The 17561-nt window shown below is 35.2% G+C and overlaps 1 protein-coding gene across 2 annotated transcripts in view; it reads left to right on the top strand.

Moving 5' to 3' along the window:
* Positions 1 to 17561, top strand: part of LOC138320553 (PTB domain-containing engulfment adapter protein 1-like) — a 79454-nt gene that overhangs the window by 24455 nt on the left and 37438 nt on the right. The window contains exons 1-2 of one of the 2 annotated variants that reach the window (XM_069263608.1): positions 7022 to 7174; positions 14983 to 15126. The gene's annotated coding sequence lies outside the window, so the exon portion shown is untranslated. Of the gene's footprint in view, positions 1 to 7021; positions 7175 to 14982; positions 15127 to 17561 lie in introns of those variants that run through there. The other variant, XM_069263607.1, reaches the window with a different exon arrangement.

Genomic DNA, 17561 nt, shown 5'->3' with positions numbered 1-17561 from the left:
TTCCATCAGCTGAGTGACAGAGACGTACTGTACAAGCCATACAGTATTACAGACCCATTCAATCAGCTGAGTGACAGAGAAGTACTGTTCAAGCCATACAGTATTACAGGCCCATTCCATCAGCTGAGTGACAGAGACGTACTGTACAAGTCATACAGACTCATTCCATCAGCTGAGTGACAGAGATGTACTGTACAAGCCATACAGTATTACAGACCCATTCCATCAGCTGAGTGACAGAGACGTACTGTACAAGTCATACAGACTTATTCCATCAGCTGAGTGACAGAGATGTACTGTACAAGCCATACAGTATTACAGGCCCATTCCATCAGCTGAGTGACAGAGACGTACTGTTCAAGCCATACAGACTCATTCCATCAGCTGAGTGACAGAGACGTACTGTACAAGTCATACAGACTTATTCCATCAGCTGAGTGACAGAGACGTACTGTACAAGCCTACAGTATTACAGACCCATTCCATCAGCTGAGTGACAGAGAAGTACTGTTCAAGCCATACAGTATTACAGACCCATTACATCAGCTGAGTGACAGAGACGTACTGTTCAAGCCATATAGGCCCATTCCATCAGCTGAGTGACAGAGACGTACTGTTCAAGTCATACAGACTCATTCCATCAGCTGAGTGACAGAGACGTACTGTACAAGCCATACAGTATTACAGACCCATTCCATCAGCTGAGTGACAGAGAAGTACTGTTCAAGCCATACAGTATTACAGGCCCATTCCATCAGCTGAGTGACAGAGACGTACTGTACAAGTCATACGGACTCATTCCATCAGCTGAGTGACAGAGACGTACTGTACAAGTCATACAGACTCATTCCATCAGCTGAGTGACAGAGACGTACTGTACAAGCCATACAGTATTACAGACCCATTCCATCAGCTGAGTGACAGAGAAGTACTGTTCAAGCCATACAGTATTACAGGCCCATTCCATCAGCTGAGTGACAGAGACGTACTGTACAAGTCATACAGACCCATTCCATCAGCTGAGTGACAGAGATGTACTGTACAAGCCATACAGTATTACAGACCCATTCCATCAGCTGAGTGACAGAGACGTACTGTACAAGTCATACAGACTCATTCCATCAGCTGAGTGACAGAGACGTACTGTACAAGCCATACAGTATTACAGACCCATTCCATCAGCTGAGTGACAGAGACGTACTGTACAAGCCATACAGTATTACAGACCCATTCCATCAGCTGAGTGACAGAGACGTACTGTACAAGTCATACAGACTTATTCCATCAGCTGAGTGACAGAGACGTACTGTACAAGCCTACAGTATTACAGACCCATTCCATCAGCTGAGTGACAGAGAAGTACTGTTCAAGCCATACAGTATTACAGACCCATTACATCAGCTGAGTGACAGAGACGTACTGTTCAAGCCATACAGACTCATTCCATCAGCTGAGTGACAGAGACGTACTGTACAAGTCATACAGACTCATTCCATCAGCTGAGTGACAGAGACGTACTGTACAAGCCATACATACAGACTCATTCCATCAGCTGAGTGACAGAGACGTACTGTTCAAGCCATACAGTATTACAGACCCATTCCATCAGCTGAGTGACAGAGACGTACTGTACAAGTCATACAGACTCATTCCATCAGCTGAGTGACAGAGACGTACTGTACAAGTCATACAGACTCATTCCATCAGCTGAGTGACAGAGACGTACTGTTCAAGCCATACAGTATTACAGGCCCATTCCATCAGCTGAGTGACAGAGAATGTATATACGTACAAGCCATACAGTATTACAGACCCATTCCATCAGCTGAGTGACAGAGACGTACTGTACAAGTCATACAGACCCATTCCATGAGCTGAGTGACAGAGAATGTACTGTACAAGCCATACAGTATTACAGACCCATTCCATCAGCTGAGTGACAGAGACGTACTGTACAAGCCATACAGTATTACAGACCCATTCCATCAGCTGAGTGACAGAGACGTACTGTTCAAGTCATACAGACCCATTCCATCAGCTGAGTGACAGAGACTATATACGTACAAGCCATACAGTATTACAGACCCATTCCATCAGCTGAGTGACAGAGACGTACTGTACAAGTCATACAGACCCATTCCATCAGCTGAGTGACAGAGAAAGCATGTATAGCTAGTACGCACAAGTACGTACAGCCATACAGTATTACAGACCCATTCCATCAGAGCTGAGTGACAGAGACGTACTGTACAAGTCATACAGACTCATTCCATCAGCTGAGTGACAGAGACGTACTGTACAAGTCATACAGACTCATTCCATCAGCTGAGTGACAGAGACGTACTGTTCAAGCCATACAGTATTACAGGCCCATTCCATCAGCTGAGTGACAGAGAATGTATATACGTACAAGCCATACAGTATTACAGACCCATTCCATCAGCTGAGTGACAGAGACGTACTGTACAAGTCATACAGACTCATTCCATCAGCTGAGTGACAGAGACGTACTGTACAAGTCATACAGACTCATTCCATCAGCTGAGTGACAGAGACGTACTGTACAAGTCATACAGACCCATTCCATGAGCTGAGTGACAGAGAATGTATATACGTACAAGCCATACAGTATTACAGACCCATTCCATCAGCTGAGTGACAGAGACGTACTGTACAAGTCATACAGACTCATTCCATCAGCTGAGTGACAGAGACGTACTGTACAAGTCATACAGACTCATTCCATCAGCTGAGTGACAGAGACGTACTGTACAAGTCATACAGACTCATTCCATCAGCTGAGTGACAGAGACGTACTGTACAAGTCATACAGACCCATTCCATCAGCTGAGTGACAGAGATGTACTGTACAAGCCATACAGTATTACAGCCATTCCATCAGCTGAGTGACAGAGACGTACTGTACAAGTCATACAGACTCATTCCATCAGCTGAGTGACAGAGACGTACTGTACAAGCCATACAGTATTACAGACTCATTCCATCAGCTGAGTGACAGAGAAGTACTGTTCAAGCCATACAGTATTACAGACCCATTCCATCAGCTGAGTGACAGAGACGTACTGTACATGCCATACAGACCCATTCCATCAATTGAGTGACAGAGAATGTACAAGCCATACAGTATTACAGACCCATTCCAACAGCTGAGTGACAGAGACTGTGCAAGCCATACAGACCTATTCCATCAGCTGAGTGACAGAGACGTACTGTACAAGCCATACAGTATTACAGGCCCATTCCATCAGCTGAGTGACAGAGACGTACTGTTCAAGCCATACAGACCCATTCCATCAGCTGAGTGACAGAGACTGGACAAGCCATACAGACCCATTCAATGAGCTGAGTGACAGAGACTGTACAAGCCATACAAACCTATTCCATCAGCTGAGTGACAGAGACGTACTGTACAAGCCATACAGACCCATTCCATGAGCTGAGTGACAGAGAATGTATAAGCCATATAGACCCATTCCATCAGCTGAGTGACACAGACTGTACAAGCCATACAGATCCCATTCCATGAGCTGGGTGACACAGACTGTACAAGCCATACAGACCTATTCCATCAGCTGAGTGACAGAGAATGTACTTGACACTTATTATAAGGTCACACATGATCTAAAGGAATAATGGTCTGTATATAGTATGTCTATGATATGTCCGATTTACCTGTGTGAACCAATTACTTAATATCAGAATATATATGACCTTTATACCTTGTATCGAGCATTAACAGAAATATTGTTGTATTCTGTGGCCAAAAAAACAAGAACACAGTAGTGCACCGATAATATCATCTCAATTAAGATCCTAGATCAGAAAACAAAACCACAGAAAAAATTATTGGATGTGTATGACAATTAATACTACTTTTACTTGAACATTTTATGCTCTTATAAGATGCATATTGTATTGTTTTAATTATCTATATATCATTCCCATACCGAAAAAAAAGTACAAAAAAGTAGGGGGAAAAAAGCACAAAAAAAACACACAAAAATTAAATTTTTAGTGGCTCAATTTGGTGCAGTATGTAGTTACAACCCGGTTCCAAAATGAGTAACAAAAAAAAGTACATACTAAGTATAAAATAAGAACAAAAAGTACAAATAAAGTAGAAAAAAATTAGGAAAAAAATACAAAAGTAGGAAAAAAGTACAGTCTACCAAACGTGTGTACTTTTTTTGTACTTTTTTGTGCTTTTTCGGGTAGACATCTACAGTACTAAAAAATACAGAAAAAGTACAGAAAAAGTACAAAAAATGTACACAGGCATATTGTATACCGGGTACTAAAATCTACTTTGATTGTGCTTTTTTTGTACTTTTTTGGTGCTTTTTCGGGTAGACATCTACAGTACTAAAAAAAGTACAGAAAAAGTACAAAAATAGTAAAGATAAAGTTGTTCATAAAAAACCAATGACGAATGATAAATGATATTACATACAATTAATAGAAATAATATTATCACAGTTAGTACAAAGACCATGCTTACGGTACTGAAATGAAGTTAAATGGCCGGAGTCTGCTAATATAGCATACATTGAAATACTTTTGAATTCTAAAAGTACATACCACAGAAATGCTTAATTGCTGTTGTATATCAAAATCTACAGAAAAAAGTACACAGGCATATTGTATACTAAAATCTACTTTTATTGTGCTTTTTTGGTACTTTTTTTGGTGCTTTTTCGGGTAGACATCTACAGTACTAAAAAAAAGTACAGAAAAAGTACAAAAATAGTAAAGATAAAGTTGTTCATAATACAATTAATAGAAATAATATTATCACAGTTAGTACAAAGACCATGCTTACGGTACTGAAATGAAGTTAAATGGCCGGAGTCTGCTAATATAGCATACATTGAAATACTTTTGAATTCTAAAAGTACATACCACAGAAATGCTTAATTGCTGTTGTATATCAAAATCTACAGAAAAAAATACACAGGCATGATGTATACTAAAATCTACTTTTATTGTGCTTTTTTGGTACTTTTTTTGTGCTTTTTTGGGTAGACATCTACTGTACTAAAAAAAAGTACAAAAATATTTGTTTATAATGTAACTTTTAAGGAAAATCTCAATGATTTATTTTGATAAATTTTATCATATAAGGATTAGGAATATGGGTAGTGCTATGATGTCCTGAAATATTACCACTAGACTTCCACCCCCGGGTTGCAAGGTCAAATTATGTTAACATTAACCTATATAGTTGCTGGGTACTGACTGTAGATTGCTGATTTTTCTCTGGGTACTCAGGCTTTCCTCCAGTCTCTAAACCAATTGACACAGTATCCAATTCCTTCTTAAATGACCTTGGTCATTTGAATGGGAAATACCTCTGTAAACCTCACAAATCAAACCAGTGCTAATGTTGACGGGACCTCCATAGTAGTTAACTGTGTGGTTTGTAAAGCTAAATCCTACTATATTAAGTTCAATTTTCTGACAGTGCATGAGAGGGGAAACAAAACATTGCTAAAATTAAAGCATTACAAAGAGAATCTAGCCTAGCTTATTTCAATCAAATATATTTCAGCCATACCAAAATTGATCCAATAACATGCCTTAATTATAATGATTTATGAAATCCAGTTTTGTGTTGTATTGAGACTATAATTAAAAATGTGAATCCTATAGTTGACTTGATGTATCAAATACAGTTGCTAGATATCATCAGATGATACATTATATATATATAGTTTATGATGAAGCTACTATAGCTAAAGATATCCATTTTGTTCAGGTGTTTGTTTGACCTCATTATGTTGTCTTTGTCACCAAAGATTACATTAGCCATGCTTGCATACATATTTGAATAAATAAATAACATGCATCTCATCAGTGTTAAGAAGGTGGGCCTTGTAAGCAAGGTTAGTACATTATATACATGTCAGACAAAAATACTGGTATACATTATGGTGTCCATGTTTAATAAACAAATGAATGGTAGTTAATGGCTATAAAATAACTCGTATCAAATTCTTTACTTCCAGGAATTTTCTACAACAGGTTGACCAAGAATTTTTTGTATCATGGCAACAAAATGTATTTAGTGCCATAAATGATGAATGAGAAATATACAGATTAACATTAATATAGTGGGGATGAAAGAGCTCCATCTGTGTGTAAATATACATTATTCTAGAAAATGTGCCATCTCGACTAGGCCACCATTATTCCTTCAGAGAACATCGGCATAAATTATATTATAGCTAGATTTGTTACTAATTTAGGATAAATTATAAATTATATTATAGCTAAATAACTGTTACTAATTTAGGATATGCTAGTTATATACAGATGATGATTTAGTAGAAACATTCCAAGTTATCACACTAATAAATAGAGTCACTGTGTAGTAGTGGTCATGCATCCATCATTATTTTAAAATGTACCAGAAACAACAAGCTCTAAATGTCATGTGATCAAACTGATACGGTAGAGCCGGATATTTTCACAGGTATGATGTATTCCTGGTTTTGTGGGACATACTAGAAATAGTTGAAAGATATATATACATGTACTCTTAAATCCATATCATGAAAATTTCAAACTGCTAAAATTGAATTTTCTCGTTTCTAGACCAATTTTAATTGTGAAAATTTTGGTCTGATTTATCAATTCCAATTTAATTTAGAATCTATCCCACTGTCCCGATATATTGTAATGTATGAGTATTGTCTGTGTGAATGATGATATATATTTTGACTGGATCATTAAATGGATCTCAGTGAATGTAAATCAGATCTGTAATTAAAAACAAATTTCCTCCTAAGTGAACTGTCATCCAATTATGTCTATAACAGATACAGCATCAATTATCGTTAACGTCAAATGTGGTCCATCACAATAGACTATATACTAGTAGATTGTCACAGGTTCTACAACGAAGGGCATCCCTCACTAGCAAAGCGTTCACAGATTAATTAATGAGTCCACGTATATTCACGTGATTCCTCCACTTGTAGTGTATGAGAGGCGTTGACATGCCGAGTGATTTCAGGTCCTGTGTTGTTGTCCGACATTAGTGAGAAGTAGTGATACACAGAGGACAGTCACATTTCTATTTACTTTGTTTGGATTTTAAACAAAAGGACAGATTCCCTTCTTATTGTTTAAGAGTGTTGGCTTTAAATCGTTGGTAAGTTATAAATACTTTTTTGTGCAAGGACGTCATATGTGGTATGTATGCATGCATATAACAATGGATGCCAAATACAGTATACCATTGGTGTTTCAGAAAGTATTGTATGGGGCTCAAATTCATATTTGGTTGCTTAATCAACCTTCATTTACCAAATTTTTTTATGACATCATCATTTCTTATTTGTGGTTAGTATGTATGACCTTGTGATTTGATGGTGGGTCATGGTTCATACAAATGTCTGGCTAACTAATCAATCATGTATCCTAATGAAACCCTAGCAGATTTGTGAGAAGGTTCCATTAGAGTATATTGTCATTTTAGGAAACAAATGACAATTTTTTCATAGAGATCTACATGTTCAGTTTACTTTGTATAGATAAACGTTTGTTCTCATTTTTAACCCCATTCCGTTTCATCTGTAATGCAATTTAGTTAAAAGGAAAATCCTGCTAGTACTGTAAAAATTCTAAGTTGATTGGTGTTTTGCTGGAATAGATATGGTTGCCATGAAGCTTTAAAACTATATTGATTATAACTATAATGTAATAACATGCCTAGATCTGATCAATAGTTACTGTAAAGCAATGCTGGTCTAGGTAAACCAATATTTAGATGGAGAGCATGGTATATCAATTAGATTCTAACCAAAATAGACTCTCGGAAATAGAAGTACCTGGAAACCAGAAGTGATCAAGAAATACAATTGTGAAGCTAACCAATGAATGTTTGTGTTGACTTGGATTCCTGGTTAACCTATACTAGTTGTCTTCATACAGGACTCAAGAAGATCCACATTTAGTGGCTTCAGCCGAACTATAGGCCAAAAGGAAACTCAGTCATTTGTGATACTTACATAATTCCAACTTATAATTACAAGATTTACATTAATGTCTGTGTCTGTAACATAGAATTTATTGTTAAGTGTATGAACTCAAAATATGATGTATATGTATGTCACAAGCCCTACGGCATATATCATATTAAAAATTCATCAACAACAGCAAAACACGTAACAGTATATATATTAACTTATATGGATTTCCTATTGTTTTATTGGCCTTGATGAAAGCATGAAGGCAACAAAGAAACAAGAATATCCTTCAGGAAGGTGACACCTTTGTATTGGCTTTGGCACAACTTGACTGCCTTGGTGAGAAGCAAGTTAGTGTTCTCCCAGACTAGGCTACTTTAATTTATGATCATTAAATTACACAATATGCTGTCCAAAATGTGAAAATCATAATTTTAAACTTCCCCAGTTATAATTTGAGCTGGAAATGTGGTGTGAATGAATTATATATTATTTTTTGACTTCTATAACAGTTCTTTTGTCACTGTGCATATAATGCTGATGAATTTTTGATACTGGTATACATTTCTCTTTTTGTTTCACTTTCACAAAACAGATTGGATTGCTAATTTCTTCCTGGTCGTGAGTTGGATTGAAAGGTCTCACTTTTCTGTTCATATAACCAATCAACTTTGGTAATTAATCATATACATATCATTCTTTATTTAGCTTTTAGAACAAACAAAAATCCTGTAATTTGTGAACTATATTAAGAAACCTTTAAATCAATGACCCACTTCTTAGTTCTGGGGAATGTCTATTATGTACTGGTAGGGTCAGGATTTGAATGGCTTTTTGGAATACATGTACACATTAATTTACCTAATTTGAATTTTTAATAACTGCAAATGTTGACTGTATATATAAATAATAACATAAAGCGTTTCACAATGAAATGTTATAATTAAATTTGATAATAGTTTTAGTTGTGACCGTCTATTAGGGTCACCTACTAATTAGCATAATTGCATATTAAGTAAATTATGGTCAAGCAAATTTATGTAGCAAACAAAATTACATGTGCATGATGTACATTATATCATGGTGTAGATTAGATGTTGTGTTGATCACTAAGAGAAAAAAATGATGTATTCAGAAAAAATGATTTATACTTCCTTCAACCTTTCTAAAAAATTACTGATTCAGAAAGAAAACTGATGAATTCAGTAAAGGAAAAAAATAGTGCAAGATTTATATATGTATATATAAGTTACTTAGAAATGACCATTCAGAAAGAGAGAAAAATTAATGCCGCATGATCAACAGAGTACAAAAAATGGCTTATTGACAGAAAGGGAGTGTTGCATAACCATAAAAAATGCCTGATTCACAAATACAGGGGGAAATGTTGCATGACACTCTTAGAATACAAGAAATAGCTGATTCAAAAAGAGATTAAATGTTGTGTGAACGAGTACGAGAAATGCCAGATTGACAGATCAAAGAAAAAATGTTGCATGATGGAACACAATAAATGTCTGATTCAGAAAGAGAGAGAAAAAAAAAATGATAAGAGGGCTGTGGTGCTTTGTCTCTGGTTCCAAGGTCCTGTTTAATTTATAGGATATGTTATTGATGTAAGTACAACACTTAACTACATACTTATCACATCCGCCTTATAATTAAACATTGTAGCAGTACCAGTTACGGACTTACTATTAATCAGCTTATCATCATTTTACCCAATAAACAAACCTATCAATTTCCTCTGATAGACCTTTAATTGAATCATTTAATTAACACTAGTAGTCAGTCTGAATTTTTTCTATTGATTGAATTTAAGTTATATAAAGAATAAGATTAGTAAAATAGAGGTTACACAATGAGTGGTTGTTGAATATTGAATTTATTCCACACGAGTGAGTTATTTTTTTAAAGTTACAAAAGACATGAGCTTTAGCGAGTGTCTTTTGTAACTTTTAAAAAATAACTTACGAGTGTGGAATAAATTCAATATTCAACAACCACAAGTAGTGTGACCTGTTTCTACCACAATAATATTCGTTTTTAGCCGATTGAAATATCGCAGGGTTACGGTAACGTGTATTTATTGGAATATGCAAATAAGGTGTAGTAATATTTTTATCAGCAAAAAGACAATTAGTATTCAAAAGTCATTGTTTGATAAAGAATCCATCGATATCAAATTCTTCTAATTTTGAACATCTTTAGGGTTAAATAATACTTATTTACATCTTATTGAGTTCAAATGTTCATAGTTGCTTCCAGAAAATAAAACTCAATGTCAGACTACATGTATACCACCAGATAATCATCAAGCCATATTCAAGATCAAGTTCGTTTCATACATGTTAGATCTACGAAACTTATCAGTAAAATTCTTGTCCGTTAAGATGTATTATTAGTGCTAAAGGTCAATTTAACATGTATACGAAAATGTCATGTATTTTGACACAACGACCACGACGCATACGCTTTTAAACAGCAGTTTTTGGACGTCAAGCGGCGATCACAACATAAAATGATGTCATTTGATTGTTGATGACGTGACACTGAGAAATAAGTAGTTTGGTCAAAGCTCATCGTGTCAGCCAATCAGAATGCGTACAGAGTTTATACCACGTGTAAGTATTTAATTCATATGATTACTTTTTGGAAAATTTGCACCGCTTTAGTATTTTGTCAAATGTGTTCTTTAGAATTTGTGTTATTGTGTTAATGTATATGCTTGTTTGTATACATATATACATAGCCGATAGGCCAAATGGCCTAAGGTAATAAAAGAATTGAATTGAATGTATAAACAAATTGTCAATCAACAGCTGCAGTGTTTATTAAATGTTCTGAGAGTTGAATAACACTGCCTATTGTGGTAGAAGCAAGTTTATACAGTGTTTGTACATTTTATCCTACAGTCATTCAGTACAATCTTCGTGAGCTGTGCACATTTTCTTTTTTTTCTGAGTTCCACAATTAGGATCAATCTCAAACTTAATGATACTGAGATAGTCCGACAAAGTATTGTTTTGGTGATATTTATTATAAAATGCAAGCCACCACAGCCATCATCTGGAAAAACATAACTTAATTATGCTGAAATCAGGTTGTCCATCCATCTGTCTGTCAAGATCTGTAGACACTACTTTGTCCGACAAACTCCTCCTAAATTACTTGACTGATTTTGATCAAATTTGGTACACAGAACTTTGAGATTAAGGTGAGTGGAGTAAACTATAGAGTTGTGTCCCCTATCAATGGAGGTATTACTTTTGTGCAGTTGGGAGTATAAGTAAAATTTAGTAGGAATGTAATATATATCACACTGCACCAGCTGTAAAGTATTAATAATTAGATAATTTTCATGACAACTTTCGTCTGCTTTCGGTTCCAGAAGCCTGAATAGGTGCCATTTTGTTATTGGTTGTTGTGGTTTTATCAAATTAATTAAGGTCATTGGCCCGGTCAATTACATTAAAACTATGGAGGATGAAAGTTTAAGTTCCATATTAAGCTCAACTCCACTGTATGTCTGATGAGTATTTCGACTTGGGTTTAAGTACAATGTATTCTATTGGTTTTGGTAAATCCATGTAAACATATTGTCATGGCTACATGACTGGACCACATTGATGTTCCATTGTGAATTGTCAAATAACACCTTCTACCCTTCAGATTATAGACCAAGGAAACTTAATTAAATCCTTCTTAATCAGGCTTTCTTCCAAGCTGTAAATAGAAACACGAAGATCATTTGAAATTTATAAGGAAAGAAAAAGGAACGTTTACTTGAAATTTAATAGATTGGTCAATTCATTATAAGTTTAAAGTAAACATTTTAGCATATGTGGTGAAATAAAGATTGATTAGTTAAGGATTTGTCAGGAAATTAACCAATTTATAGGTAAATGTTACAATTTTTGTGAAAACCTTCCTTAGTTTATACTGTTCTGTAGTAAGCAATAGAATCGAAGCCATTTTGTCGTTAAAACTTTCGGCATGATTTATATCAGCCATTAACGATATATGATGTATTGTACTACTGTTTTGTTATGTATTAGGGGTTTAGGTGTGAAAGTCTGTAACTAATGGTGATCAGTTCACTTCACAGCTAGTATATTACATTTAAGTTAGCTATCCAATTCAGTAGTCCCTCTATATAAGACAACTCTTATATATACAACCACTTCTTTTATACGACTGTTTTTCTCAAGCACAGACGTTAAGTAAACTAACCCTTCTCAACAATCCATAACTTGACTAATGACTAATAAGATATGGCTCAAAGTCAGAAGATTTGTTCTAACATACCTCTCACCATTGACCATTATGTTCTCCTATATCAGCCTATACCAAAAGCCATATAAAACATAATTAAGCCATATGTTCAGTAAACGTACTTTTACTGCCTTCGGTCTGGAAGCATCAGTGGCCGAGTGGTTGAGATGTCTTGACATATTACCAGAGGTCCTCCACTTCTGAGTAGCGAGTTCGAATCCTATTTGGGGCAGTTGCCAGGTACTGGCTGCTGGTCGGTAGTTTTTCTCCAGGTACTCCCGCATTCCTCCACCAATAAACCTGGCATGGCCTTACATGACACTGGCTGATAATAGGACATTTAAACTAATAAAACACCCATTTTGGGTCTGGACCCTAGACCTTTTAATTGATACTAAGAGACAGCCTCTATTATTTGACTACTTGATATGTTTGTCCCATGGGTGGTCACATAACGGAGATAACAGAATAGAAAGTTTTATTTGTATTGCACAGTAACCCAGAGCTATATTACGTACCTCTAGCGATCACGGAAAAATCATGTTGTTATAAGCATTCTTCATTATACGCATATAACATACATCTTATAGGAACCTTGACGGGAATCTTGACGGAGATTGAAATTTACTATGTTATAACCATGAGTTCACAGTAATTGTGTTTGTTATAAACGTATTGTAGCCATTCAAACTTCATTCACATATATACTTTTAAAAAGATAGGAAATTGCTGTTTTCAGAGTTGTGTGTGACTCCTTTAAATTTCTTACTTTTATCTGTAAATCTGATTAAAAGTTAAACACTTTGTGTTTTAGTAGAAGTGACTTGTTATATATGATTTTGTAGTAATTCCTTAGGATGAATTGATATATATTAATTTCAGGCAATTAGACTTGCTTGTTGAACCAATGATATCAGAAAAAACTACCAAACAATTGTTTGAATTGATCGTTTATCAGAAAATGACAAAATATCTCAATAACATAAAAAATATATCTAGCATTCAAATGATACTCAATAGCTCATGAGCTGAAGTACAGGTAATGTAAATCTTACAATTACAAAAAAAGGTGTGCTATAGTTCATCGAACCTCTTTTGCTTTACCTGGTACTTTAATGGCACTTATTTTGTTATTAAAATACAGAACATCAAAGGTGATTTAAGGTGGTGCAAACAGTTGGTTTTCTTTTTAAGTTAAATGTAGCTGAATATGAATGTTACGTTTATACTAGGACCATGAGAATAGCATTCTGCTTTGAAGAATTCAAAATGGTTGAAACCAACACATGTACGTATGCTGAAAATTATTAATTTTATTAAATGAAGAAGAGCTAGAGCATTGTAGTACCAGGTCATCCATCATGATCATTATGTGTTGTATGTATATGGGATGGATTTCAAACTTACTTCTCATCTCACATTTCCTCCATGCTAGTTTCTCAATATGTTGCCTATTATTTCTTCTTTCTTCAGTAATAAAAACAACAACAGATACCGTATTTCGACCAAATAAGCGCCCATATCCCTATAAGCGCCCCTCCCCCTTTTTGAGGCCTCAATTTCAATTGCCCATGCATAAATAAGGACCAAAATTACATAAAACAGTATAGATTTGCAATGATTTTGACTTATTAGCACCTTTTCATTTTTATCAATTTTTTAAGTGCCCTGGGCACTTATTGGGTTGAATACGGTAAATAAGATTCCTATTACACTACACAAGGTTGTCCGAATGATCTTACTTTTAAAGGCCCACGCAGCCATGTTTTATTCTCTCTTTGATGGTGACAGACACATATTCTGTCGTATTTTAGTGCGTGTCTGTCGTACCTATTTACTCGGGAGATAATATCCGGTTTACTAAATATAAACAATTACCTCCACATTTTTGATCATACATGTATGAGGACAGACAGTGAATTTTATATTGATTTTGTACAGGTTTCTGTATGTAACAGATACTGAATCATTATCATAGATCTACATGTACATACACTGTATATGTAAAAAAAATCTAAACTTGAGTGTTCAAAACAACATATAAGTTATTAAAATGACAGACATTTCATTCCAACCCTGCTAATATATCCTGAATACCCTGATAATCCTGATCAAACCTCATGGTTTATTAAGGTATTTATATCTAAAGACTGGAATATTTAGTTGAATGATTGTCCCCAGTCACCACCAATTTAAACTAGGAATTGACAAGGAGATGGATTAACGGATTTATTTCCATTCATGTTATGTACACAACTACTTTTTGTTTCATATTTGAACACCCCCCACCCCTGCTCGTTGCCCTCCCAGCCCCTTCTCCTCTTTGGAAGAGATAATTGTAATGTTTTATTTACTATGTTATTTCTTAAAATTCACAAATTTATAAAACAAAAAAAACATAGACTTTCAGAATGTTAGAGCTACTTGCAATGTACATTTTGATCTGTGTAAATCTGTGTATTTTTTTTTAATTATTTCCAGTACACATCAAAGAAAGCTTTGACATTAAAGCTAAAATGTAATTGTTTACTGAAGATCTTGTATTTGTTGATTGGGATGGTGGTAACAACCTCACCTGTATCTAACGATGTACAGGTAACTGAGCTGACAGTAGAGTGTCGTTAAGAATCGGACGGATATTACTGTTTACATTCCTATCTATTTATAGATCCCAGTGAGAGCTCCATGAATTAATTATGATATCTTATGTCTTCAGATTAATCATCCAGCCGTCTTAGACCATTGACTGACCAACTGACCACTACACCTGTTTTATACCTGTCGGTCAGTGATGGAAAAGGACTGGACACTACAATAGGCGTACAGGACCCGCCATCATCACGAGGACACGCCATCACAGGTAAATACAGGTGTTCTTATAAACCTGTCTTGTTAATGTATGCTGTGTATATTAAGGTAGGAATATGTGTTTTAATATTAAGTACTCTTTTAGTTTACTTACATGTTATACAGTGATCAGTCAGCATTATATCGTCCATGTGATTAATCAACATTTTGATACTAATACATCCAAATGATGCGATAAGATTTTACTGTTATGTAACTGTTTGTGTTTGAATAACATCGAAATGTTGTTCAGTGTTACTTTGAAGCTTATATATCTATGTAGTAAAAATGCTGAAGGAACCAGGTGGCTGTGTCAACAAGGTCATTGTTCTTTATTTCAATAATTGGAGTAACAATATAAAGTCCTACCACTAGTAAAGTCTATGTATGAGTCTGTATGCAGACTTAAGACCTTTATATATTATACCTTGTTTCTGTTGTTCTGCAGTGAAACTACCTTGTTATAATGTTCAGTGTTGTCGCTGGGGTGAAGACTTAATGGCTCTTACTTGATTTAGAGGTTCATAGGTTTGATGATCTGATGCTCACTACCTCAAACTTTGTGATTTGTATCCTCATGTATATTGAGTGGTCTGTGATCCAAGCTGTAGTGACATCGGAGTCTGAGCTCCGTGGGGTGGCGGTGTTCATCCCGACACGTTACCTCCACTGCTCTCCATCTCTCTAAGTGAATGAGATCATGCATGTTGAGCCAGCTTTGCCATATACAGACAATAACTAAATTATAGAAAAAAGATGAAAGAATAAGTAGGGAAAAAAAAAGTAAATATAGAATTTGTTTTTAAAATAAACTTCTGAACATGTATCATTTTCATAAAATATAACAGAGTTTCAACAGGATGTAATTTTAAGGTATGCTTTATGTCATATATTTGCTGTGAAGTTTTGATGCTAGAAATTTTTTTTTCTTAAAAACACAGATTATACCTTTGACCCCCCATTAAAGTATGACCTAGATATTCATTGGCCGTTTTAAAATGACTCTTTTTGTCAATAGATAAGGTAAAAATTGAGAATAGATTGATTATGGTATACTAGTAGTGACAGATAGCAATGGATTGGTTAGTATTTGGTAGTGGTTTTGTATGGTTGGATTGTTTATACAGGGTCATTTAAGGATGTTGTAGGTTTCGGAGGCAGAAGAAAGTCAGAGTACCTGGAGTAAAACCACTGATCAGTGGTCAGTACCTGGAAGCAACTGCCTCCACATGAGATTCAAACCCACTACCCAGTGACGCAGAGGATCACAGATGTGGATAGGGGCAGTTGCCCGGTATTGACTACTGTGGGGCAGAAATGGATCAGGAAATTTACCTTTATGATGTTTTCATAGACATCTAAACTTCATTGTGCTATTTTTAGATGGCTGCAGTGGTGTATCGTTTTTAATCATATGTACATTATAACTTTTCCAGGTTTTTCAACGTAAAATTAAAGACTAATAAATATCACAACAATGCATTAAAAGCAATTTCCTTGTATCTAATTTGTACTTTAAATCAATAGTGTACATGAAAATTTAGTCAACAAGGGCTGTTTAGTGATGTAAAGTAAACAATCATGTAAGATTGTATGATATGTGTGCCACCGCGGAGTTTGTCTGTGAAAGGGTTATCTCCCTTCTCCTGCTGTACAGGGATCCCTGCCAATTAGTCTGGCTGTCTGAAGTCTACACCCGACTCATTATCTAAGGGAAGAGCTCGGGATGTACCATCAGAGATAACAGAAAACGCTTCAGCATCTAAGCTTGTGCCTCATTTGAACATTTTGAAAAAAAAGTTTCAAAGCCTTCAATGCCCTTACGGAATGTTCCCATGTTACTAAGGCTTCGGCTACTGTGTGCAGTGTCAGCTTTTGTTTGATCAGATGGCTGTAAATCTTCATTTTATTGGGAACAAAAATAAATGAAAATTATCTTGAAGGATACAGACATCTTCTTCTACTTTATAGAATTGATAAGACCTCCTCAAAACTACAAAACTTTGTTTAGGGTAGATGGAGTATTTTGTAGATCAATTATTTGAGGGTTAACTTTTGTGGAGTTTTGTGTGACAGTTCATCAAATATTTGTCATTTGATCGCCACTGTCATAAGCTTTCATCAAAGGCGAAGTTTGCATTCAAATAAGATGAAAATGTCAAAGAAAAAATGTTGCGATTGTCCTATCAACATACAGGTCTTTAAGCTTACATCATTATTAATATATATGTAATACAAGTACATGTAATTCCAAAATAGGTCATACACAATATTCAATTGTTTGTTTTCATTTTTTGTCCTTTTCACATTTATATGTGTACTTTATCTAAGGTTGATATCATTTTAGATTTTATTTAGTCATGGAAAGTACTTTTTCCTTTTTGACAGAGATTCTGATAAATTCTGATATTTTGTTTGAAATATGATATCCTAGAGGAAATTTTAATG

Source organism: Argopecten irradians, chromosome 4 (genome assembly GCF_041381155.1).
Source record: "Argopecten irradians isolate NY chromosome 4, Ai_NY, whole genome shotgun sequence".
NCBI lineage: Eukaryota > Metazoa > Mollusca > Bivalvia > Pectinida > Pectinidae > Argopecten > Argopecten irradians.
Note: the sequence above shows the minus strand (reverse complement) of the source record. Positions and strands in the feature narration are given on the sequence as shown.